Source organism: Saccopteryx leptura, chromosome 6, assembly GCF_036850995.1.
Source record: "Saccopteryx leptura isolate mSacLep1 chromosome 6, mSacLep1_pri_phased_curated, whole genome shotgun sequence".
Lineage (NCBI taxonomy): Eukaryota > Metazoa > Chordata > Mammalia > Chiroptera > Emballonuridae > Saccopteryx > Saccopteryx leptura.
This window is the reverse complement of record NC_089508.1, coordinates 54,249,156-54,274,613: the sequence shown is the minus strand read 5'-3', so window position 1 is coordinate 54,274,613 and position 25,458 is coordinate 54,249,156. Positions and strand designations below refer to the sequence as shown.

At 46.8% G+C, this 25,458-nt stretch overlaps 1 long non-coding RNA gene across 1 annotated transcript in view; it reads left to right on the top strand.

Annotated features, from left to right (window-relative positions):
- Positions 1-24,910, top strand: part of LOC136375726 (uncharacterized) — a 35,624-nt gene extending 10,714 nt beyond the window's left edge. The window contains exons 2-3 of the long non-coding RNA XR_010746103.1: positions 23,233-23,363; positions 24,776-24,910. This is a non-coding gene — a long non-coding RNA (uncharacterized lncRNA). The remainder of the gene's footprint in view (positions 1-23,232; positions 23,364-24,775) is intronic.
- The last annotated feature ends 548 nt before the right edge of the window (positions 24,911-25,458 follow it).

Genomic DNA, 25,458 nt, shown 5'->3' with positions numbered 1-25,458 from the left:
AAGCATCAACTCCCATATGTGCCTTGACCAAGCAGGCCCAGGGTTTTGAGCCGGCGACCTCAGCGTTCCAGGTTGATGCTTTATCCACTGCGCCACCACAGGTCAGGCCTAGCCTTGTTTCTTTTACTTAGCAGAGATCTGGGAGATGATTCTACATCAGTACTTAACAGACTAGCTATGATCTTTTTTTTTTTAAGATTTTGTTTATTGATTTTAAGGAAGAGAGAAAGGGGAGAGGAGTGGGAAGCATCAACTCATAGTAGTTGCTTCTCACATGTGCCTTGACCAGGCAAGCTCAGGGTTTCAAACCAGCAACCTCAGCATTCCAGGTCAATGCTTTATCCATTGCACCACCATAGGTCAGGCTAGCTATGATCTTTTTAACGTCTCTATACTGTTCCATTTCGAGGATATGCCTTGGTTTATCTAGCTTGTCTCCTTTCGATGGATATGTAGATTGTTTCCAGTCTTGCTGTTTCAAACAAGGCTGCTTTTCATAGCCTGGACATGGGTCATTCCACACAAACCTCTATCTGTGGGGAAATTCCTAGAAGTGGAATTACTAGGTCAAAGGGCATGCACATTTTAATTTTTCCAGTTGCAAAACTAATGCATACTTGTTACACAAATTTCAAACAACTCTAAGCTTGAAGGCATGTCTGTGAAGTGGGTTGCTCCTTCTTGTCTGCCTCCCTTTCCTGTGCTTTTTAAATTTTTTAATTTCTATTTATTTTTATTTTTTTAAGTGAGAGGAGGGGAGATAGACTCCCACATGTGCCCCAACCAGGATTTACCTGGCAACCCCATCTTGGGCTGATGCTTGAGTGTTGAGCTATTTTTAGCACCTGAGGCTGACATGCTGGGACCAACTGAGTTATCCTCAGCACCCAGGGCCAGGTTTAAACCAATCAAGCCACTGGCTATGGGAAGGGGAGAAGGGGGAGATGGAGTGGAGGAGAAGCAGATGGTTGCTTCTCCTGTGTGCCCTGACCAGGAATCGAACCCGGGATGCCCATACTCTGGGCTGATGCTCTATCTGCTGAGCCACTGGCCAGGACCCTGTTTTTTTTTTAATTTAATTTAAATTTTATTTATTGACTTTAGAGAGAGAGAGCAAGAGACAGAATTTTTTTTTTTGTATCTTTCTGAAGCTGGAAACGGGAGGCAGTCAGACAGACTCCCGCATGCGCCCGACTGGGATCCACCTGGCACGCCCACCAGGGGGCGATGCTCTGCCCATCCGGGGCGTCGCTCTGTCGCGACCAGAGCCACTCTAGCGCCTGGGGCAGAGGCCAAGGAGCCATCCCCAGCGCCCGGGCCATCTTTTGCTCCAATGGAGCCTCAGCTACGGGAGGGGAAGAGAGACAGAGAGGAAGGAGAGGGGGAGGGGTGGATAAGCAGATGGGCACCTCTCCTGTGTGCCCTGGCCGGGAATCGAACCCGGGACTTCCACACGCCAGGCCGACGCTCTACCACTGAGCCAACCGGCCAGGGCCCAAGAGACAGAAATATTATATGGATCTATTCCTGTATGTGCCCTGACTATAACCTTTGTGGTTAGAAACGACGCCCTAAACCAACCCCAACCGAGCTAACCCACCAGGGCTCTCCTTTTTGTTTTTTGTTTGTTTGTTTTTCAATTTGTAAAAATTTATTTCAGACACAGAAACACAGATGTGTTCCTGCGGTGCCCTGACTGGGGATCGAACCAGCAACCTTTGAGCTTCAGGACGATACTCTAACCAGCTGAGCTATCCAGCCAGGGCTACCTCCCTTTTCTGGGCACTTCCTCCTCGGCCTTAGGCCTGCAGCTCTCAGAGCCTTCCGTGCTTGTCTGATGCTGGGTCTCCCCTCCTCCTACTCCCTCACCTCTTCCTCCCCTCATCGCTCAGTAGAGACTTTACCATCTGTCCCCAGGCCCGGGCTGGGACTGAGGCTCACAGTCAAATATAACCTATTACGACCAAACCCACCAATGGCAGACCCCTGGCAGTACTTTCAAGTCATAGCTTGTTCAAACCAAAAGGCTAGGAGCTTCTCATCCAACCCTCACATGCCACCTGACAGGAGGCCACTGAGGCTCAGAGAAGGGAAATTTGACTCAGTGAGTGGGTTTACAGAGCCAGGAAGAGAAGATATACTCTGTCCAAGAATCATTTCATTCATTTAATAAACAGTTATTGAGTAACATATGAAAGCTCACTATGTTAGGCACTGGGCTCCAAGAGTGAATGAGACAGAAACTTCACTTTATGTTCAGGGAGACCAACAAAAAACAAGTAAAATATTTAACTTACAAGTGCAATGTAAGCATAAAGAATGACTTGGCCCCACAATAGAAAAAGAGCCAGTTAAACTAGCATATGCAAAGTTCCCAAGGTAGGAAGAAAATTTGTGCATTTGACAGACAAGAAGAAGGCCAATATGATTGGGGCAAATGAGATGGCAAAGGTACACAGGTATGATCACTTAGGTAGGGCCTTGAAAGCAGGGTGAAGCCATTCTGCATAGCTATAAAGTCAGCTTCTCTCTACTCCCTCTTCTGTCCCTAGTAGCTCAGCCTGGAGGACACAACAGGGGGCCCCTGAACCCTTGCTGAATGGATGAATGAGCACTGTGTGTTAAAGGTGAGTGAAGCCCTGGCTGGGTAGCTCCTTTGGTTGGAGCATCATCCCAAAACACCAAGGTTGCCGATTTGATTCCTTAGACAGGGCACATATAAGAATCAACCAATGATGGGACCCTGGTCAGTTGTCTCAGTGGATAGAGCATCAGCCGGTGTGCATACATCCCAGGTGAGGGTTTGATCCCCGGTCAGGGCACATATGAGAGGCAACCATCTGATTCTCCTTCCCCCCACACCCCCCATCCTCTCGCAGCCAGTGACTCAATTGGTTCAAGTGTGGCCTCAGACACTGCGGATAACTCAGTTGATTTGAACATCAGCCCTCAATGGGGTTGCCGGGTAGATCCCATTGCTGGAGTCTATCTCCTCTCCTCTCACTTAAAAAAAAAAAGAATCAACCAGTGAATGCATAAATAAGTGGAACAACGGATTGACATTCCTCTCTTTTATGGGGGCATTCCAGGCAGAGGGAATGAGGGAAAACTCAGGGTATTCAGGGCCTGGTTTGGCTGGAGTGTTAGATAAGAAGACAAAGAGAATTGGGTCCATGTAGGACCCTGGTGTGAGCTAGACCAGTGGTCCCCAACCTTTTTTGGGCCACCGACCAGTTTAATGTCAGAAAATATTTTCATGGACCGGCCTTTAGGGTGGGAAGGAAAAATGTATCACGTGACTGAGACAAGCATCAAGAGTAAGACTTAGAGTCCAGGGGTCCCCAAACTATGGCCCGCGGGCCGCATGCGGCCCCCTGAGGCCATTTATCAGGCCCCCCGCTGCACTTCCGGAAGGGGCACCTCTTTCACTGGTGGTCAGTGAGAGGAGCATAATTCCCATTGAAATACTGGTCAGTTTGTTGATTTAAATTTACTTGTCCTTTATTTTAAATATTGTATTTGTTCCCGTTTTGTTTTTTTACTTTAAAATAAGATATGTGCAGTATGCATAGGGATTTGTTCATAGTTTTTTTTATAGTCCAGCCCTCCAACGGTCTGAGGGATAGTGAACTGGCCCCCTGTGTAAAAAGTTTGGGGACCCCTGTCTTAGACGGATGTAACAGAGGGAACCTGGTCATTTTTTAAAAATAAAACATCGTTCAGACTTAAATATAAATAAAACGGAAATAATGTAAGTTATTTATTCTTTCTCTGTGGCCCGGTACCAAATGGCCCACGGACCGGTACCGGTCCGCGGCCCGGGGGTTGGGGACCACTGAGCTAGACCAAGGGTCATCAGAAGGTGGAGAGAGGACCGAGCACTGGGCCTCACAAGCTTTCCAGGAGGGACTTGGAGAGGGATAGTGCATCTCAGGTTCTGGGCAGAGGACAGCAGGCCGGGACTGAGAAGAAAGCTGGATTGGTAGGAAATCTGTCTCAGGTGGTTGGAAATGGGAAGCTGAGTTCTTACCTAAAGGATTGCCCAAGGTGAGTGAATAGCAGGCAGCAGCCCCTTCTCAGGGGAGATAATGGTAGGTGCTGCAGGCAGTTTGGGAGGCTCCATGGCCCCACCCCCAACAGCCCTGGGAGGTCCACAATGTGCATTAGCATGTGAAAGGCTTGGAAAGAAGGGGGTTGTTGGAGAAGAGATCAGCTTAGCTGCTGGTGGGGGGTGTCTCACTGAGGTTCACAAAGACTTCCTGGAACTACATTCCAGACAGGTAAACTTAAGCAGTCATTAAGAGGTGTAACTATCTGATACTGTGGAGTGTATTTTTTAAATGTTTTGAAGTAAACTCGCCTCAAGGGATGGATGGAGTTAGTGTGGTGGGCAGGTGTAGCTGCCCTTATGGCCACCTGATCCTTGGCCATCGCTAGGGTAACCCATCTCCCTTCACAAGATTTTTAACCCAAAAGGTTGGCGTTGTTAACTCTTTTCCAGATGCAGCTCAGAGAGATTTAGAGGCTGCCTCAAGATCACAGAGCAAGCCGAGTATTTCTGACCTCAAACTCCTTGCTTTTAACCTCTAGGGCATGCAACGTGGCAATTAAATTTAACTCTTAAAAAAGTTGGGAATTTAAAAATTATTATTATTACATGAGAGGCTGAGAGACAGATTCCTGCTGGCGCCCTGACCAGAATCCACCTGGCAAGCTCCCTATGGGGTGATGCTCTGCCCATCTGGGACTGTTGATCTGTTTCACAGCAACCGAGCTATTTAGCTACTGAGGCGAGGCCATGGAGCCATCCTCAGCGCCTGGGGCCAACTTGCTGGAGCCATTCGAGCCTTGGCTTTGGTAGGGGGAGAGGGAGAGGGATGGAGAAACAGGTGGTCGCTTCTCCTGTGTGTCCTGATCAGGAATCAAACCTGGGACTTCCACATGCCGAGCCGACACTCGACCACTAAGCCAACCGGCCAGGGCCAAAAGTTGAGATTAAAAGCTAGAAGCACCTGACCTGTGGTGGTGCAGTGGATAAAGTGTCGACCTGGAACACTGAGGTTGTCAGTTTGAAACCCCAGGCTTGCCTGGTTAAGGCACATATGGGAGTTGATGCTTCCTGCTCCTCCCCCTTCTCTCTCTCCTGTTTCTCTCTCTCTCACTCCTCTCTGAAAATTGAATAAAGTCTTAAAAAAATACTTTTTAAAAAATTGTTAAAAATGAATAAATAAAACTGAAAAAAAAAGTAGCAACAGTAAATCCATGGTTGGTAGATGAAGCGGTCAGGTCCCCCTTGCTCTCCTACCACCTCAGTGTGGAGGGCCTGCCTGGTGCCATTCAAGCCTCCAGTTCTGTGGCCAGTTGTCTTGAGACACTGAAGCTGGAAGAAATGGCGGTGTCTCAGGCCTGGGGGCTTGGTGGTGCCACTGGTAGAAATTAGCAGGTTGAGAGGAAGAAATGATTTTGTAGGATGAGCATAGTTCATTTATTATCAGACAAACTTGGATCTACCACTTTCCAGTTATATGTACTAGGACAGTAAATACACTGTCTGAGCCTCAGTTTCCCTGAATTATAAAATGGGGGTGGTAGTAGTACCTACCTCACAGTGTGTGTGAAGATGAAATGCAGCACTGTGTGAAACACTCAGCTCAAGTCCTGTATGTGTATATGCTACAGCTATATCCATGGCTCTGATTATTAGTGTCATTATCCTCAGGTGGTTGGGGTGGGTCCTGAGAGATTTCTGGCCATTCTGCTTGACTCTAAGAGTTCACATTTTGAGTCTGAGGGTTCACGGGCTGTTGGAGCTGCAGGACTGGAGGTCAGGAGAGAGGTCTGGAGTGGAAACGCTGATCTAAGAGTCTGCAGCACAGCTCCAAGGTGGTCTCTGGGTATCTGGGGCCAGGGGAGTGGGTGGGGCCTCTGCTGGAGGACAGGATATGCAGAGGGGCTCGGGAGATTCTGCCTGAGCTCCCCCTTTTCAATCCCTGACAAACAGTCACTGACCTCTCCCCTTCCCCCCATCCAGGGTTCCATTTAGAGATAGCCTCAGATGGAGAATGAGTCGGGGCTCTGGAGTCAAACACTGGAGGTTGCATCTTGCCCTGCCAAGCTGTGTGAACTTGGGCAAGTCATTCAATGTCTTTAGTAGGCAGTTTCCCCATCTGTGCAAATGAGTATAAATATAATAATGCTAACCCCAAGGTGAGCTTGAGAGGATGGCTCTAGACTCTAAGAGAGGATGTGAAAACACTTAGTAAACTTTAAAAAAAAATTATTGAATTTATTGAGGTGACATTATTTAATAAATTTCTACAAATTTCAGGTGCACAATTCTATAATACATCATCTGTAAGCACTTAGTAAACTTTAAAGGCCACACAAATGCAGAACATAACTTTTCTCACAGACCTAATACCAATGGCACCTTTTCCACAAAGCCTGCCCAGACTGCCCAAATGGAATTAATTTCTCCCCACACTGATCTCCCACTGCTCAGCTGATCCTTACATATATACCTGCTGCCACCATCCAGAGGCACAATTCTAAGGACAAGACAGATCTCCTGAATTCTGATCAGTATCTCCTAACACCTCTCGTATTCTGTACATCAAGCACTTTCCTAGCACTGTCTGCAGGATTCGAGATCAGTCCCAGGTTCATCCTATATGGCTCCTCCCCCTGACTGCAGCATATTGGTGCACGGTGGAATCCTTAACTCAAGTGGGCCGTTAATTCTCCCTCTGAGACTTTACACATGGACCTGGGATTAACAGGGGGTCAATTGAGCACTTCTGTGAGTGATTAAACCTGTAACATGTGAAGCTGGTAGTTTCCCTTTTCCGTCATGTAAATGCAGAAACAGAAAGCTGTGATCAGAGAAGAAAAATCAAGTATTAGAGAAAGCTTCCTGGGCTCCATCACTTTTGGAAGTTTCCTTCCAATGAATTCCCTTTAGGATTTAAACTAGTATTTGTGGATTCTAATACTTCCTGACCTTTACAGAAAGCGAAACTAAGTCTCAGAAAAGTTTACCATGCCTGACCAGGCGGTGGCGCCGTGGGTAGAGCGTCGGACTGGGATGCAGAGGACCCAGGTTCGAGGCCCCGAGGCCACCAGCTTGAGCACGGGCTCATCTGGTTTGAGCAAGAAGCCCACCAGCTTGAACCCAAGGTTGCTGGCTCCAGCAAGGGGTTACTCGGTCTGCTGAAGGCCCGTGGTCAAGGCACATATGAGAAAGCAATCAATGAACAACTAAGGTGTTGCATCGCGCAATGAAAAACTAATGATTGATACTTCTCATCTCTCTCCATTCCTGTCTGTCTGTCCCTGTCTATTCCTCTCTCTGACTCACTCTCTGTCTCTGTAAAAAATAAATTAAAAAAAAAAAGGTTTACCAGTGTGCCAGAGGTCATATAGTGCATTAGCAGTGGAAACACCACATCACATATACCACCTATCATGTTTTAAACAGATTAACTCAGGTGTAATTGGCATATCCATATAGTAAGGTATGCAATTTGATCAGCTTTGACATAAGTATAACTTTGGGAAACCATCACATTCAAGATCATGAACAGATCCATCACCCACCAGAGTTTTTTCCTGCCTGTTCTTAATCCCTCCAGCTTCTCCCTAACACCACAAGCCACCACTGACCTGCTTTTAGTCACTATAGATTAGTTCACATTTTCTAGATTTTATATAAATGTCATCATACTCTATGTACTCTTTTTTTGGTCTTCTTCATTAGCTTAATTATATATTTTGAGATTCATGATGTTATTATATATCTTTACAGATCATTCCATTTTTGTTGCATAATTGATTTGTAATTAATTACATGGATATACAACCTTCATCTGTTGGTGGACATGTGGGTTGGTCCAAGTTTTGGCTATTACAGATAAAACTAGTGTGGACATTCCTGTATAAGTCCTTGAATATGGACATGCTTTCATTTCCTTTGGAGAAACACTGAGGAGTGGAATGGCTGGAACTAATGATAGGTGTATGCTATGTTTAACTTTGAAAAGTTGCCAAAACTGTTTTCCAAAGTGGTTATGCTGTTTCACAGTCCCACCAGCAGTGTATGAAAATTCTAGTTGTTTCTATCCTCGCCAAATCCTTGGTTTTAGTCTTTTTAATAGAAATTCTAACAAGTGTCTATAGTTTTAAGTTTTACCTTTATATCTGTCATCTATTTTGAGTTAACATATATATATATATTCAATCATATATGTATGGTAGCAATCAATTATATGTACATAATGTATGTATAGATGTGGTATAGTCTATATGGTATCAATCATATGTAAAATATAATATCAATCAAATTTCTCTTATGTGTATATGAATATCCAATTATTCCAACATCATTTTTGAAAAAATTATTTTTCTTACAATGGATTCACTTTCTATAACAGATATAGGGTTATTTAGGTTATTTTTTCTTCTTTTTAAAATTATTATTTATTGATTTTAGCGAGAGAGGGAGGGAGAGAAGGAGACAGAAATATTGGTCTGCTCCTGTATGTGCCCTGACTAGGGATCAAATCGGCAACCTTTGTCATATGTGCCTTGACTGGGGGACTCCAGTTGAACCAGTGACCCCTTGCTCAAACCAGCACCCTTGAGGTCATGCCTGTGATCCCACATTCAAGCCAGCAACCCCGTGCTCAAGCCAGCAACCTCAGGGTTTCGAACCTGGGTCCTCAGTGTCCCAGGCTACACTCTATCTACTGTGCTACTGCTTGGTCAGGCTCATAAGTTCTTTATGTATTCTATATACAAGTCCTTATCAGATATACAATTTGTAAACATTTTCTCCCTTTCTGTGAGCTATCTTTTCCCTTCCTTTATTTCTTTTTTTGTTTGTTTTTTGAGAGGAAGAGAAATAGACAGACTGCTCCATGAACCCCTGACCAGGATCCACCTGGCAACCCCTTTCTGGGGCCAATGCTTGAATCAACAGAGCTATCCTCAGTGCCCAGGGCCAGTGCTTGAACTAATTGAGCTACTGGCTGCGATAGGGGAAGAGAGAACTGGGAGAAGGAGGGGAAAAGAAGCAGATGGTCGCTTTTCATGTATGCCCTGACTGGGGATTGAATGCAGAACATCTACATGCCAGGCCAATGCTCTATCCACTGAGCTAACTGGCCAGGGCCTACCTTTTACTTTCTTGAGAGTGTGCTTTGAAGCTTTGAAGCACAAAAGTTTTAAATTTTTATAAAGTCCATCTTATCTAATTTTTCTTTTGTGTTCAGTGTGATGGCTAAGAATCCTTGGCCTAATTTGAGATTTACTCCTACGTTTTCTTCTAATAGTTTTGTAATTTTAGCTCTTACATTTAGGTATTTGATCTATTATAAGGTAAGGGTTCCAACTTCATGTTTTTACCTGAGAATACCCAGTTGTCCCAGCAATATTGAAAAGGTTATTTTTTCATAATTGAATAATCTTTGCACCCTGTTGAAAATCAGTTACCCAGCCTGACTGGTGGTGGCACAGTGGATTGAGTGTCAACCTGAGGTGCTGACATCCCGGATTTAAAAGCCTGAGGTCGCTAGCTTGAGCACAGGTTTGCCAGCTTAAGTACGAACTCACTGGCTTGAGCTCAGGATCATCAACATGATCCCAGGGTCACTGGCTTGAGCCCAAAGGTCACTGGCTTGAGCAAGGGGTCACTGGCTCAGCTTGAGCCCCCTGCCTGGTCAAGGCACATATGAGAAGCAATCAATAAACAACTAAAGTGGCACAATGATGAATTGATGCTTCTTACCTCCCTCCCTTCCTGTCTCAAAAAAAAAAAGAAGAAAAAAAAAAAGAAAGATAAGTAATTATCCATAGACACTTGGGTTTATTTCTGACTCTTAATTCTATTCAATTGATCTACGATCTATCTATATTTGTCTTACTTACCGTTAGTTTCTTTGTAGTAAGTTTTGAAGTCAGGAAGTGTGGATCACCCAACTTTGTTCTTATTTTTAAGACTGTTTTGGCTATTCTGAGTCACTTAAAATTCTGTATGAATTTTAGCATCAGCATGTCAATTTCTACAATGATGATAGCTGAAATTCTGATAAGGATTGTATTGAATCTGTAGATCAAACAGGGAATATTGTTGTCCTAACAGTATTAGGTCTCCTGATCCAGAAACATGAGATGTTTCTTCACTTATTTAGATCTTTAATTTCTTTTAAAAAATGTTTTAGCCCTGGCCGGTTGGCTCAGCGGTAGAGCGTCGGCCTGGCGTGTGGGGGACCCCGGTTCGATTCCTGGCCAGGGCACATAGGAGAAGCGCCCATTTGCTTCTCCACCCCCGCCCCTCCTTCCTCTCTGTCTCTCTCTTCCCCTCCCGCAGCCAAGGCTCCATTGGAGCAAAAATGTCCCGGGCGCTGGGGATGGCTCCTTGGCCTCTGCCCCAGGCGCTAGAGTGGCTCTGGTCACGGCAGAGCGATGCCCCGGAGGGGCATAGCATCGCCCCCTGGTGGACAGAGCGTCGCCCCCTGGTGGGCGTGCCGTGTGGATCCTGGTCGGGCGCATGTGGGAGTCTGTCTGACTGTCTCTCCCCGTTTCCAGCTTCAGAAAAATACAAAAAAAAAAAAAAAAAAAGTTTTAAATTTTTATTTATTGATCTTAGAGAGAGAGAGAGAGGGAAAGGGAATCATGGATTTGTTGTTCCGCCTATTTATGCATTCATTGGTTGATTCTTGTATGTGCCCTGACCGGGGATAGAACCCTCAACATTGGTGTGGCAGGGCAATGCTCTGAGCTAGCAGGCCAGGGCAGACCTTCTTTTGTTTCATAGGACATTGTTTTCTGAGTATATTTTTCACTTGTTAAATCTATTCCTTAGTATTTTGTTCTTTTTTATGTCGTTGTAAATGGAATTGTTTTATTAATTTTATTTTCAGATTGTTGATTTGTATATAGTAATATAATTGATTTGTGTATATTATCTTTTACTGCAACTTTGCTGAACTTGTTTATTAGTTCTAATAGTATTTCTTCTGGGTTCCTTACGACTTTTATATACAAGATCAAGTCATCTGCAAACAGAGATAGTTTTGCTGCTTCTTTTCTAATCTTGATGCCTTTTATTTTTATTTTTTGCCTAATTGCCCTGACTAGAACCTTTAGTGCAATGCTGAATAGAAATAGTGAGAGCAGACATCCTTGTCTTGTTCCAGATCTTAGGAGTAATGTGTCAAATCTTTTTCTACTTAGTGTGATGTTAGCTGTGGGCCTTCATCAAGTTGAGGAAATTCCCTTCTATTCCTAATTTGTTTAGTTTTGTTTTATTATAAATGAGTTTTGGATTTGTTAAATGCTTTTTTTTTCATCTATTGAGATAATTGTGTGCTTTTTGTTGTTGTTCTTAGTCTATTATAATGTATATTACATTAATTAATTTTTGGATCTTCACTCCACCTAGCATTCCTGGGATAATTTCCACTTGTTCATGGTGTAATTCTTTTTATATGTTGCTGGATTCAGTTTACTAGCATTTTATTGAGGATTTTTATTATTTTATATTTTTTTATTTAGAGAAGAGAAACATTGATTCATTGTCCCACTTTTTTTTTTCTTCCATGAGAAGCAGGGAGGCAGAGTGACAGACTCCCACATGTGCCCAACTGGAATCCACCTGGCATGCCCACCAGGGGGCAATGCTCTGCCCATCTGGGCATTGCTCTGTTGCTGCTGGAGCCGTTCTAGCGCCTGAGGCGGAGGCCATGGAGCTGTCCTTAGTGCCGGGGCCAACTTTGCTCCAATGGAGCCTTGGCTGTGGGAGGGGAAGAGAGAAACAGAGAGGAAGGAGAGGGGGAAGGGCGGGAAGAGAGATACAGAGAAGAAGAAGAGAGGGAAGGGTGGAGAAGCAGATGAGTGCTTCTCCTGGTGGGTAAATTTTTTATTGACCTTTTTACTTGTTTTAGGTCTATAAAATAGTTTATTTCTTTTTTTTCTTTAAAGATTTTATTTATTCATTTTAGAGAAGAGAGAAATAAAAAGAAGGGAGAGAAAAGAGAGGAGGAATAGGCAGCATCAACTCTCATATATGCCCTGACCAGAGAAGCCTAGGATTTCAAACTAGCAACCTCAGCATTCCAGGTCGACTTTATCTACTATGCCACCACAGGCCAGGCCTATTGTCTATTTCTTCACAAGTCAGTTTTGATGGTTTATTTCTTGGAATTTGTCCATTTCATCTAAGTTATCTAATTTATTGGCATACAGTATTTATAGTATTTCTTTTTTTGTATTTTTCCGAAGTTAGAAACAGGGAGGCAGCCAGAAAGACTCCCTCATGTGCCCGACTGGGATCTACCCAGCATGCCCACCAGGGGGCGATGCGCTGCCCCATTGTGGCTGGAGCCATTCTAGCGCCTGAAGCAAGGCCATGGTAACTGTCCTCAGCACCCGGGCCAACTTTGCTCCAGCTGTGGGAGGAGAAGAAGAGAGAGATAGAAAGGAGAGGGGGAAGGGTGGAGAAGCAGATGGGCGCTTCTCCTGTGTGCCCTGGCCAGGAGTTGAACCTAGGACTTCCACATGCCGGGCCGACACTCTACCACTGAGCTAACTGGCCAGGGCCTATAGTATTTCTTTATAATCCTTTTTATTTCTATAAGTTTAGTAGTAATGCTCTGATTCTAGTAATTTGAATAATTAAGTAGTAATTTCTGATTCTAGTAATTTGAGTCTTCTTTGTTTTCTTGGTCAATATAACTAAAGGTTTGTCAATTTTGTTGATCTTTTCAAAAAACCCAGCTTTTCATTTGTTGATTTTTCTCTACTTTTCTGTTCTCTATTCCATTAATTTACACTAATCTTTGTTATTTCCTTAACTTTTCTTGATTTAGAGTTAGTTTGCTCTTCCTTTTCCTTTGTGTTAAGGTGAAAGTTTAGGTTATTAATTTGAGCTCTTTCTTCTTTTTTTTTTTAAATTTTTTAAAATTTATTTTATTCATTCATTTTATTTATTTATTTTTTTATTATTCATTTTAGAGAGGAGAGGGAGAGACAGAGGGAGAGAGAGAGAGAGAGGAGAGACAGAGAGAGAGAGAATGGGGGGAGGAGCTGGAAGCATCAACTCCCATATGTGCCTTGACCAGGCAAGCCCAGGGTTTCGAACCGGCAACCTCAGCATTTCCAGGTCGACGCTTTATCCACTGCGCCACCACAGGTCAGACTATTCATTCATTTTAAAGAGGAGAGAGAGAGAGAGAGAGAGAGAGGAGGAGCTGGAAGCATCAACTCCCATATGTGCCTTGACCAGGCAAGCCCAGGGTTTTGAACCGGCGACCTCAGCATTTCCAGGTCGCCGCTTTATCCACTGTGCCACCACAGGTCAGGCTCTTCTTTTATAATATAGGCATTTACATCTATGAATTTCCCTTTAAGCACTGCTCTAGCTGCATCCTGTAAGTTTTGGTATGTTGTGTTTTTATTTATTTTTTGACAGACACAAAGAGAAAGTCAGAGAGAGGGACAAATAGGGACAGTCAGACAGGAAGGGAGAGAGATGAGAAGTATCAGTTCTTCATCGAGGCACCTTAGTTGTTTATCGATTGCTTTCTCATATATGCCTTGACAAGGGTGGGGGGAGGGATGGCTACAGCAGAGTAAGTGACACCTTGCTCAAGCCAGCGACCTTGGGCTCAAGCCAGTGACCTTGGGCTTTAAGCCAGTGACCTTTGGGCTCAAGCCAGCAACCATGGGATCATGTCTGTGATCCCATGATCAAGATAGAAACCCTGTGCTCAAGCTGGTAAGCCCATGTTCAAGCTGGATGAGCCTGCACTCAAGCCAATGACCTCAGGGTTTTGAACCTGAGTCCTTTGTGTCCCAGTCCCACACTCTATCCACTGTGCCACTACCTGGTCAGGGAGTATGTTGTGTTTTTATTTTTATTTATTTCGAAGTATTTTCTAACTTCCCTTGTGTTTTCTTCCTGGAACCATTAGTTATTTTGGAATTGTTGCTTAATTCCCACATATCTGTGAATATTCCTAATTTCCTTTTGTCACTGATTTTTTTTTTTTTTTTTTTTGTATTTTTCTGAAGTTGGAAACCGGGAGGCAGTCAAACAGACTCCCGCATGCGCCCGACTGGGATACACCTGGCATGCCTACCAGGGGGTGATGCTCTGCCCATCTGGGGCGTCGCTTTGTTGCAACCAGAGCCATTCTTGCACCTGAGGCAGAGGCCATAGAGTCATCCTCAGCACCCGGGCCAACTTTGCTCCAATGGAGCCTTGGCTGCGGGAGCGGAAGAGCGAGACAGAGAGGAAGGAGAGGAGGAATGATGGAGAAGCAGATGGGCGCTTCTCCTGTGTGTCCTGGCCAGGAATTGAACACGGGACTCCTGCATGCCAGGCCAACGCTCTACCACTGAGCCAACCAGCCAGGGCCTTGTCACTGATTTTTAATTTCATCCCATGTTGTCTCACTTTTATTTTTAATTTTTTAATTTTTTAAATTTATTCATTTTAGAGAGGGGGAGAGAGAGAGAGAGAGAGCGAGAGAAGATGGGAAGGAGCAGGAAGCATCAATTTCCATATGTGCCTTGACCAGGCAAGCCACAGGTTTTGAACTTGTGACCTCAGTATTCCAGGTTGATGCTTTCAATGCTTTATCCACTGTGCCACCAGAGATCAGGCTCACTTTTATTTTTGAAAGATATTTTTTCTGTGTAAAACATTTTCTTAGTGTATTTTATAGACATGGCTCCACTTCTCACATGAATTGTTTTTGAAGAAATAATCTGCCTATTCTTATTTTTGTTTGCATGTATTATGTCTTTTTTCTCTGGCTGCTTTTAGGTTGTTCTCTTTATCACTTTTTAAAAGCTATTTATAATGGCCCTGGCCAGGTAGGTTGGTTGGTTAGAACATTGCCTGAATATGCCAAGATTGCAGGTTTGATTTTCAGTTAGGGCACATACAAGAATCAACCAATGGGCCTGACCAGGCGGTGGCACAGTGGATCGAGTGTCGAACTGGGATGTGGAGGACCCAGGTTTGAGACCCCGAGGTCGCCAGCTTGAGCGCAGTCTCATCTGGCTTGAGCAAAGCTCACCAGCTTGGACCCAAGGTTGCTGGCTCGAGCAAAAGGTTACTTGGTCTGCTGAAGGCCCACGGTCAAGGAACATATGAGAAAGCAATCAATGAACAACTAAGCTGTCACAACAAAAAACTGATGATTGATGCTTCTCATCTCTCTCTGTTCCTGTCTGTCTGTCCCTACCTATCCCTCTCTGTGACTCTCTCTCTGTCTCTGTAAAAAAAATAAATTAATTAAAAAAATTGATTGATTTTAGGGAGAGAGAGAGAAACATCATTTTGTCATTTTGTTGTTCCACTTTTTTGTGCATTCATTGATTGATTCTTGTATTCCAATCAGGCATGGGATCCAACCTGCAACCTTGATGACACTCTAACCAACTGAGCTACCTGACAGGGCTCCGACTTTATAGTTTTCATCTCTAGAATTTCAATTTAATAAGTCTTTTGATTTCAAATATAAGTCTATATCTCTACTTAACACAGCAGTCTTTCCTGTATCTCCTTGCACCTATGGAATAGAGTTATAACCTTTTCCCCCTTTGATCTGAGAGAAAAGAAGGGAGAGAGAGATAGGGGAAGGGAGAGAGAGAGAGAGAGAGAGAGGCAGGCATCAACTCCTTGTTCCACTTAGTTGTGCACCCATTGATTGCTTCTGATAGGTGCCCTGACTGGGGCTCAAACCAGTGACCTGCGGATCTAGGTGGTGACTCCAGGATCGAGCTGGTGGTCTTAGTGCTCTGAAATGATGCTCTATCCACTACACCAGTGGCTAGGGCTATAATAATTGTTCTTTTTGTTGTTGTTTTTTAGCGAGCGAGAGAGAGAGATGGAGAGACAGACAGACAGGAAGGGAGAGATGAGAATCGTCAACTTGTAGTTGTGGCACTTTAGTTTTCTTATTTTTTAAATATTTATTTATATTTTTATTGAGAGACAAAGAAGCAGGGAGGCAAAGAGACAGGCTCCCGCATGTGCTCTGACTGAGATCCACCCAGAAAGTGCCCTACAGGACAATGGTCTGCCCATCTGGGGCAGCTGCTCCATTGCTCAGCAACCAATCTATTTCAGTACCTGAGGCAAGGCCACGGAGCCATCCTCAGTGCCTGAAGCGAATCATTTGAGCTATGGATGTAGGAAAGGAAGAGAAAGAGAGAGAGAGAGAGAAAGAGAGAGAGAGAAGGGGAGAGGGTGGGGTGGAGAAGCAGATGGTCACTTCTGTGTGCCCTGACTGGGAACTGAATCCGGGACTTCCACATGCCAGGCCAACGCTCTACCCAGGCTCAGCCAACTGGCCAAGGCCGCCTTAGTTTTCATTAATTGTTTTCTCACATGTGCCTTGACTGACAGGCTCAAGCCAGCAACCTTTCGGCTCAAGCCAGCGACCATGGGGTCATATCTATGATCCCACATTCAAACTGGCAACTCTGCGCTCAAGCCAGTGACCTCTGGGTTTTGAACCTGGTGCTCTGCATCCCAGGCCGACACTCTATTCACTGTGCCACCACCTGGTCAGGTTATAATAATTTTTTTTAATTTATTTATTCATTTTTAGAGAGGAGAGAGACAGAGAGGGAGAGAGAGGAGAGAGAGACAGAGAGAGAGAAGGGGGGAATGAGCTAGAAGCATCAACTCCCATATGTGCCTTGACCAGGCAAGCCCAGGGTTTTAACCGGTGACCTCAGCATTACCAGGTCGACGCTTTATCCACTGCGACACCACAGGTCAGGCCTATAATAATTGTTTTAATGTCTGTGTGTCCTAAATCTGTCATCTGTATAATTTCTGGGTAGATTTCAATTGATTGGTTTTTCTTTCCATCTTGAGTCATATTTTCCTATTTCTTTGTGCACATGCTTATTTTTATTGGTTGGCAGACATTGTGAATTTTATTTTGCTGGGTGCTAGCTATTTTTGTATTTGTATAAATATTCGTGAGCTTTGTTCTGGGGTACTAAACTTATTTGAAATTAGTTGCACATAGCACAATCAATAGTTTAAATGCTATAGAAATGTTTACCTGAAACCTATGTACTCTTACTGATCAATGTCACCCCATTAAATTTAATTTCTAAATAAAAAAAATAGTTCAGGCCTGATCTGTGGTGGCGCAGTGGATAAAGTCTCGACCTGGAAATGCTGAGGTCACTGGTTCAAAACCCTGGGCTTGCCTGACCAGGTGGTGGCGCAGTGGATAGAGCATCGGACTGGGATGCGGAAGGACCCAGGTTCGAGACCCCGAGGTCGCCAGCTTGAGTGCAGGCTCATCTGGCTTGAGCAAAGAGCTCACCAGCTTAGACACAAGGTCGCTGGCTCCAGCAAGGGGTTACTCGGTCTGCTGAAGGCCCGCGGTCAAGGCACATGTGAGAAAGCAATCAATGAACAACTAAGAAGTCGCAACGCGCAACGAGAAACTGATGATTGATGCTTCTCATCTCTCTCTGTTCCTGTCTGTCTGTCCCTGTCTATCTCTGCCTCTGTAAAAAAAAAAACAAAAAAAAAACAAACAAAAAAAACCCTGGGCTTGCCTGGTTAAGGCACATATGGGAGTTGATGCTTCCAGCTCCTCCCTCCTTCTCTCTCTCTGTCTCTCTCTTCTCTCTCTCTCTGTCTCTCTCTCCCTCTCTCTCTCCTCTCTAAAAATGAATAAATAAATAAAAATTAAAAAAAAAATAGTTCAGTCTTTTCAGATCTTGTTTTTGTTAGATGGTACCAGAGCAGCATTTAGTTTTTATCTACTTTTGAGCCAGAAACTCTTCTGAGTACTCTACTCAATGCCCCATTATTTGTGAGGTCTCCATGCTGGTTTGTGGGAGCCAGCTCTATTCTCAGCCTGGTGTCAGCTCCTAGGATTTTTCCCTCTAATTATTTTTTTTTTCTGTATTTTTCTGAAGTGAGAAGCAGGGAGGTAGAGAGACAGACTCCCGCATGTGCCTGACCTGGATCCACGAGGCATGCCCGCTAGGGGGCGATGCTCTGCCCATCTGGGGTGTTGGTCCATTGCAGCTGGAGCCATTCCAGTGCCTGAGGTGGAGGCCATGGAGCCATCTTCAGCATCCAGGCCAACTTTGCTCCAATGGAGCCTTAGCTGTGGGAGGGGAAGAGAGAGATAGAGAGAAAGGAGATAAGGAAGGGTGGAGAAGCAGATGGGCGCTTCTTCTGTGTGTCCTGGCTAGGAATTGAACCCGGGGTCTTCCACATGCTGGTCTCTTTACTTCAGGGGTAGTCAGCCTTTTTTTCTTTTTTTTTTATTTATTTTTTAGAGAGAGGAGACAGAGAGAAAGAGAAAGGGGGAGGAGCAGAAAGCATCAACTCCCACATGTGCCTTGACCAGGAAAGCCCTGGGTTTTGAACTGGTGACCTCAGCATTTCAGGTCAAATGCTTTTTAATGCTTTTACCCACTGGGCCACCACAGGTCAGGCTAGTCAGCCTTTTAAAAAATTTTTTATTTATTCTTTTTTTTTTTAGAGAGGAGAGAGAGAGAGAGAGAGAGAGAGAGAGAGAGAGAGAGAGAGAGAAGAGGGAGACAGGGGGGAGGAGCTGGAAGCATCAACTCCCATATGTGCCTTGACCAGGCTAGCCCAGGGGTTCGAACCAGCGACCTCAGCATTTCCAAGTCGATGCTTTATCCACTGCGCCACCACAGGTCAGGCTAGCCAGCCTTTTTATACCTACCGCCCACTTTTGTATCTCTGTCAGTAGTAAAATTTTCTAGCCTGACCAGGCGGTGGCGCAGTGGATAGAGTGTCGGACTGGGATGCAAGAAGACCCAGGTTCGTGACCCCGAGGTCGCCAGCTTGAGCGCGGGCTCATCTGGTTTGAGCAAAGCTCACCAGCTTGGACCCAAGGTCGCTGGCTCAAGCAAGGGGTTACTCGGTCTGCTGTAGCCCCACGGTCAAGGCACATATGAGAAAGCAATCAATGAACAAACAACTAAGGTGTCACAATGAAAAACTAATGATTGATGCTTCTCATCTCTCTCCGTTCCTGTCTGTCTGTCCGTATCTATCCCTCTCTCTGACTCTCTCTGTAGGAAAAAAAAAAAATTTCTAAAGCAGAGTTACAGCAAGTTAAAGCATATAATTATAATTACTTACCAAGTACTTTATGTCGGATTTTCGCTAAGTTTGGCAGAATAAATCTTTCTAAAACAACTTACTATTGTTAAATCTATCTTTTTATTTATACTTTGGTTGCTCCGCTACTGCCCACCATGAAAGCTGGAACGCCCACTAGTGGGCGGTAGGGACCAGGTTGACTACCACTGCTCTAATTCTTTTGGGTAGTTCTTACCATGTTTTCTGCTACTTTCCACATATAGGCCCTGAGCTGAATTACTGAAGATGTACCCTCTGTGGAGCTCCCGGGTTCTGTGCCGCTCTTACCTCTTTGGTTCTCTGCCTGGGGTCCTCAGACTCCTGGCCCCCCCTTCCCAGTTCAGGGAAACCACCAGACTCCCCCGCCTTCCTCTTGCTCTGCTCTGGCCTGGAGACTCGTCAGGCAGTAAAGTAGGGCTCACCTCATTGGTTTCCTGGCTCTCAGGAATCACCATTTTTTATTGTCTGGCATTCAATGTCTTGAGTACCAATGTTTCATATGTTTTGTTGGGTATTTTAGTTGTGTTATGTGGGAATGTAAATCCAGTCCCTGTGACTCCACTTGGCTAGAAGTGAGAGTCCTTATATGGTTTGTTCATTTGTTCAGCTGGCATTTACGGAGGGGAGAGCTTGCTGTGTGCCTCCCCACTCTGGTCCTGTGGCTCTCCAAATGCTCGCCCCTGTCCTGTCGCAGGGCCTTTCCCGGCCCTTTCCTCCGTCTGAGATGCCTTTTCCATCTGCACTTCCCTCTCTCAGCTCAAAGGTCTTCTCTGATCCCCTTGTGTGAAGGGAATTGCTCTCTTTTATTTCCCATCTCACTTAGCTTTTCTTTATAGCTTATTTTTACTAGAGTAAGTAGAAGTTTTTGTGATTCCCTGGAGCCAGCTCAGGGCCAGGCACACTGTAGGTGTTCAATAAATATTTATGAATAGTGAGGTCTTTGCATATTTCACGGTGCCTGTCATATAACAGCTCAGTCAAATCGGGGATTCTTGGATGATGGGAACACAGCTCCCTGCCCTAAGGTTGCTTGCAGGGAAGGGACTCTGAGCCCCTGGCCGGAAGCCACACTTTCCTCAGTGATAACCAAAGGCCGAGGGAGCTGGCCATGGGAGGGCTGACAGGTGGGGTTGATGAGATCCAGACCCAGACCTCTGGGCCTCAGCATAGCCTGACAGACCGGACGCTGGGCAGGAGCCAGAGCCCAGCTTCCTTCCATGACGTCGTCGTCAAGCACCGTGCCCCTCCCTGGGCCCTTGGTGGAGCTTTAGGTCTCGCCCATCCCTCTCAGAGCTGTCTGCCCACCAGGTTCTAGGGAAAGATGGAGCCATCCTCCTGGTTCTGGTCCCAGATCTGGTTGTGACCATGACAATTATTACTACACTCACAGAATTAAAGGTTGACTCTATAAAGTGAAAAATACTTTGCAAAATGAAAGCCTTCTACAGGTACTCACTGAATTCGAAGGGCCTTAGGAAGCTTCTGTTCTAAACCCCTATATTTTACTGGGGACTGAGGTTTAAATGAGATCATGTATGTACACTGCTGAATGCCAGGCCTGGGACTGTGTTTTAGTCTAGCTACTTGCCAGCTGCCTGTCTCTGGCTAAGCAACCTGGGCCTGGTGTCTCCCTGCTTCTCGTCAGCTCCCCTCCCCACCCTCAGCTGGGGGCCTTGGTCCATCCATCTTTATAGTCAGGCCTATAGCTAACATATTTTGAACATTTATCTAATGTTCTTGTTATAGGATGAGATAGGTATTATTATCCTCACTTTACTGATGAGAAAACAGGCTTGGAGACATTAGGTAACTTGCCCAAGGCCCTATAAGTAGTGAATGGTTGAAGCAGTGTTTGACTCCAGGGTGGGTGGTTTCTAAGCTTCTAGGTCTGGCTTCTCTTCCCCTAGCAGTCTCTTCTAATAACATGTATTTTCTACCAGCTACCACTTCCTAGGCCTTTGGGGAATCGTTCTGAGAGTCGATTTGGTTAGTCACCTGAACAGGGCAACACAGGATCTGAAACTCCAGCTGAGAGTCTGCCCTGAGTCCCAGCTATCAGCTGTTTTGAAGTTGGTGCTGAGGGTCAAAGATAATCTCTGTCAAAAATTCAGCCCTAGGGGAAGGTAGAGGGAGTGGGTTGGAGCCCATGGACCCAGCCCTACCCTCAGCAAATGCCTTGCCAGCTGGTTCTCTAGGGACCCCCTGTTATACATTCCCCAAAGGATGGTGGGAGCTGCAGGTGCAGGCAAGTGGGTGGAGTCTGGCCCTGTGGGAGCTCCATGTGGGCGGGGTCAACTCTGATGGAGGGTGGCCTTTCTAGAGGCTGTGGGACTTGAAGCAGCCTTGGAGGATCCCGCCAGCTGCATGAGGAGAGTGAGGGCCGGGTGGCAGCCTCTGCAGCAGAGAAGCCAGGACTGCTGGGTAGGCTACCCAGCCTTTCCCATGCCCCTTTAGTGGGCCCCACTGTGTGTCCACACACAGTCCGCTGAAGGAAGGGTTGTTAGTGTGCCCTTAGCAGATAAAGAAATTGAGTCCAGCATCCAGGACAGCTGGCAGGATGTACTGAAGGTCAGTCAGGTGATGAGGTGGATCATTCTGAGGGAGGCCATGGGGCTATGGGAGGTTCCCAAGACTCAGTAGGTTACCTGAGCAATGTGTGGGGGGTAAACCAGAGGGGAAGAGAATGGAGGAGGCCAGCACTGGTGCAGGGGCTGTCGGAGCAAGCTCAGTGAGCTACGATGCAGGCCTGGGCCAGGGCAAGAGCCTGGGGCTGGGCTGATGGGAGGTTCGGGAAGTCTGATCTGGAAGGTGTCTCAAAGTTCATCTATCCACCCCACCCGGTTCACACAAGGAAACTGATACCCAAAGAGGAAAAGGGGCTTGCCCACGGGCACACAGTGGGCTAATGGTAGAGCCAAGCTAGAAAGACCCTGGAAAGCTCAGGCTCCATTAAACAAGGAGCTGAAAGTATAATAGACTCTGCTGCCCCAGGGATCAAGTCCATACCTGAGGTTATCAGGGTCCCAGTGAGACCCACCTGGGCTTCTATCTCATAGTAGGACCCCTGGCCTCCCTTTCCCTCTCCTGGGCCACAGTTCGCTCATCTGTGAAATGAGGCCATTGGACCAGCTGACCAAATATGGCCTCTTTCTGCTCTAAGTGCTCAAAGGAAGAGGAGGCTAGGCCTTCATCCTTACTCTATCCCCACCCAGTCTAGCTGGGGGCTGGGGCATGGCGTGGGGCAGCCTGCTGTGGCTCACATGCCTGAGGAATGAGTGCCTGGTCCCGAGGAGGCTATATGATCTGTGAAGGATCCCTGACCCTCTCCTTTTGAACCCTGGAGAGAGTGTGTCAGTCATGTGAGAACCACAGGGGGATTAGCTGGACTGAGATGGGAGGCTGGGGAGGCGGTCATCCGGGGAAAGACTGGGAAGAAGGGGGAGAAGGAAGCAGGAGAGGGAGGGCCTTGGGCCTCAAGGGGAACCGAGCCTCAAGGGAAAGGGCCCTGCTGGGGTCCTGCAGTGGGAAGGAAGGTGCCCCAGCCCGGGTCCTTTGGAGGGGTATGGGACAGGCCATTTTCTAGCTCTAAGTTTCTGAGGGTGTGAACCAAATCAAGGTGAGTTCTTGGTGTGTGGGTGAGGGGGGCAGAACCCAGGAGAAGGGGAAGAAGAGGTGGGTGGGCCCGAAGAAAAGAGGAGTGAGGCAAAAGGGAAGGAGTCAGGGCCCTGCCTGAGAGGTGAAACAGGCAGAGGAAGGGTCTGTGCGGAGAGCTTAGAATAATGCCTACTTTCTGGTAAGAGTCACTGACAGGTGTCGCATACCACCTCAGACACAGGAGACCTGGCAGAGAAGGGGAGAGAGCACTAAATCTGGAGCCAGCAGGCCTGGATTTCAGACCCTTCTACTCACTAGCTGTGTGGCCTTGGGAAAGTCTCTCGCCTCTCTGAGCCTCGGATTCTAGAACCAACGAGCAGTTGTGTTTTGTGCTTCACACTGGGCAGGCTGTGAGATCAGAGTTCTTTTCTTTTTTCATATAAATATTTTAGATTTTTATTTATTCATTTTAGAGAGGAGAGAGAGAAGGAGGAAGGAACAGGAAGCATCAATTCCCATATGTGCCTTGACCAGGCAAGCCTGAGGTTTTGAACCAGTGACCTCAGCATTCCAGGTCGACACTTTATCCACTGCGCCACCACAGGTCAGGAGAGATCACCTTCCTCTCCCCTCACCCCCAGGTCCTGGGGACTAGCATTATTTCTCATCCCCCCACCCCCATGGTGGCTAGGGGGTGCCCCAGCCTATGAGGGGACCAAAACGGGAGGCTGGGGGGTGGGGGGGCACTGTGGGAAGAGGGGAGCAGCTGCCTCCCCCCCATATCTTCCCTGCCCCCTCCACCCTCTGATGGGATCCTTGCGGCTCTCCTCCCCTTTCCTGAAGCCCTGTTTGTCTTCTCCACAAGGAGAGAATGTTATTTAAAAGGAGATCAGGAGATTTGCCTTAAATAGGCATGGAGTGCTGTGCCAGGCCAGGGCGGGGAGGGGGAGGTAGGGGGGTGAGGAGGCCACCCTGGGTGGTGGAGAGAAAGGAGTGGGGCTGAGGAGAACAGCCTCCCCAGGGCTGTGCACAGTCCTTGACCATCTATCAAGCGCAGTTCCAGGATCCACCCTGACAGCAGATGTTTAAGCAGGGCTTACTCCCATACTATCCCCATTCTGCAGGTGAGGAAACTGAGGCCCGGGTCAGGGGACTGACATGCACTAGCTGCCAGTGACACCTGATGCTGGATGCCACGGTATTTCTGCCATAGCCCCCAGAAGCTGGGAGAAGGTGTTCACGGAGGCAAGGAGCCCAGAAAATAGGGCTGCCTATAGCTGGGAGGGGCGTTTCTGCAGGGTGGGGGCGTCTCGGAGCCTCCATGACACCTGCCCCCACCGCCAGTTCCCAGGCCTTTGGCTCCTGCCCCCAGATTGCCCCTGCCTGCCCTCCCAGCCCCACCTTGTAACTGGACGCCCTCCTCACTCCACACCTTCCCGGGTGAGCTGGGGCTCCGCTTTCCGAACCCAACACCAGGTTGGGGAGGGGAGCGAGGGGCAGCCCTGGGAAGCATCTGCTTGGAGGCTGTGAGGCTGAAGGAGGGAGCTGGAGCCAAGGGGGTGAGAGGCTGAGGAGGGGGAGGTGGGCCAGAGGCAAAGTCACCGTCCGCCCTGCAGGGCTTGTCTGGCACCCGGCTTCACTTCCCTATTCGGGGTTCCTTCCAAGCCTCTCCCCTTCCATCTTGGCCCCTCCCAGCCACTTAAGTCTCAGCAGGGATGCTCTTGGAATCCTAAAGAAATGGAATTGAGAATGGGATTTCAGAGACAAAGCTAGGGACCAGCGGACACCCCAAGTTTGCTCTGTTAAAAATTTTTTTCTTAAACTTATTGATTTTAGAGAGAGGGAGAGAGAGAGAAACATCAACTTGTTGTTCCACTTATTTAGGCATTCATTAGCTGATACTTGTATGTGTCCTGACCAGGGGATCAAACCCGCTACTTTGGAGTATCGGGAGGATGCTCTAACCACCTGACTACCTAGTCGGCACCTTGCTCACACCTTTTTCACCATTTACAGCCTTGAGACCTTGAGCTGCCCACCTGTGAACTTCCGACTCCTCTTCTGTAAACTAGGTCTGAAGACCCTCCTCACACACGCTCTGGTTAGAAGATGGAGAGGGGGAAAGCGGAGCAGTTATGACAGATGTACTCCCGAACCTCCCATCAGCCCAGCCCTAGGCTCTTGCCCTGGCCCAGGCCTGCAAGACCTCATTTTTTGGGAGGCAGAGAGGGGAAAAACTTCACTCTCCCATTCCCCTTAGTGGGTGGGCACAGCCTCTATCTTGTGGAAGACTGAAATAAAGCATTCACTTACTCTGGGCTCTGGCTGATTCTCTTTGTTATTCTCCAGGCCACTCAGGAGATGGGGGCGGGGTAGGGTCAGGGTGGGGAGGAGGTTGCAGGGTGGCCACTGTAGGTGAGAGTGAGGAAGGCCAATAGGCGCTAACCAGGAGGGTTTCCCTGGTGCCTGGCCCTACCCCGGCTCTTTACTTGTCCTGAGTTCATTGATGGGCTGTTAGCCACATTTCACTAATGATGAAGCTAGGGCTGAGGATTTAGGCAGCATGTCCAAGGTCACACATGAAGTAGTGAAGCCAGTATAGGACTTGAGGGCCCTCTGCTGACTTTTCAAAAACCCCAGGATCCTGGGACTAGGGTTCTAGACCCAGCTTGCAGTGTAGCCTTGGCCAAGTCACCTAA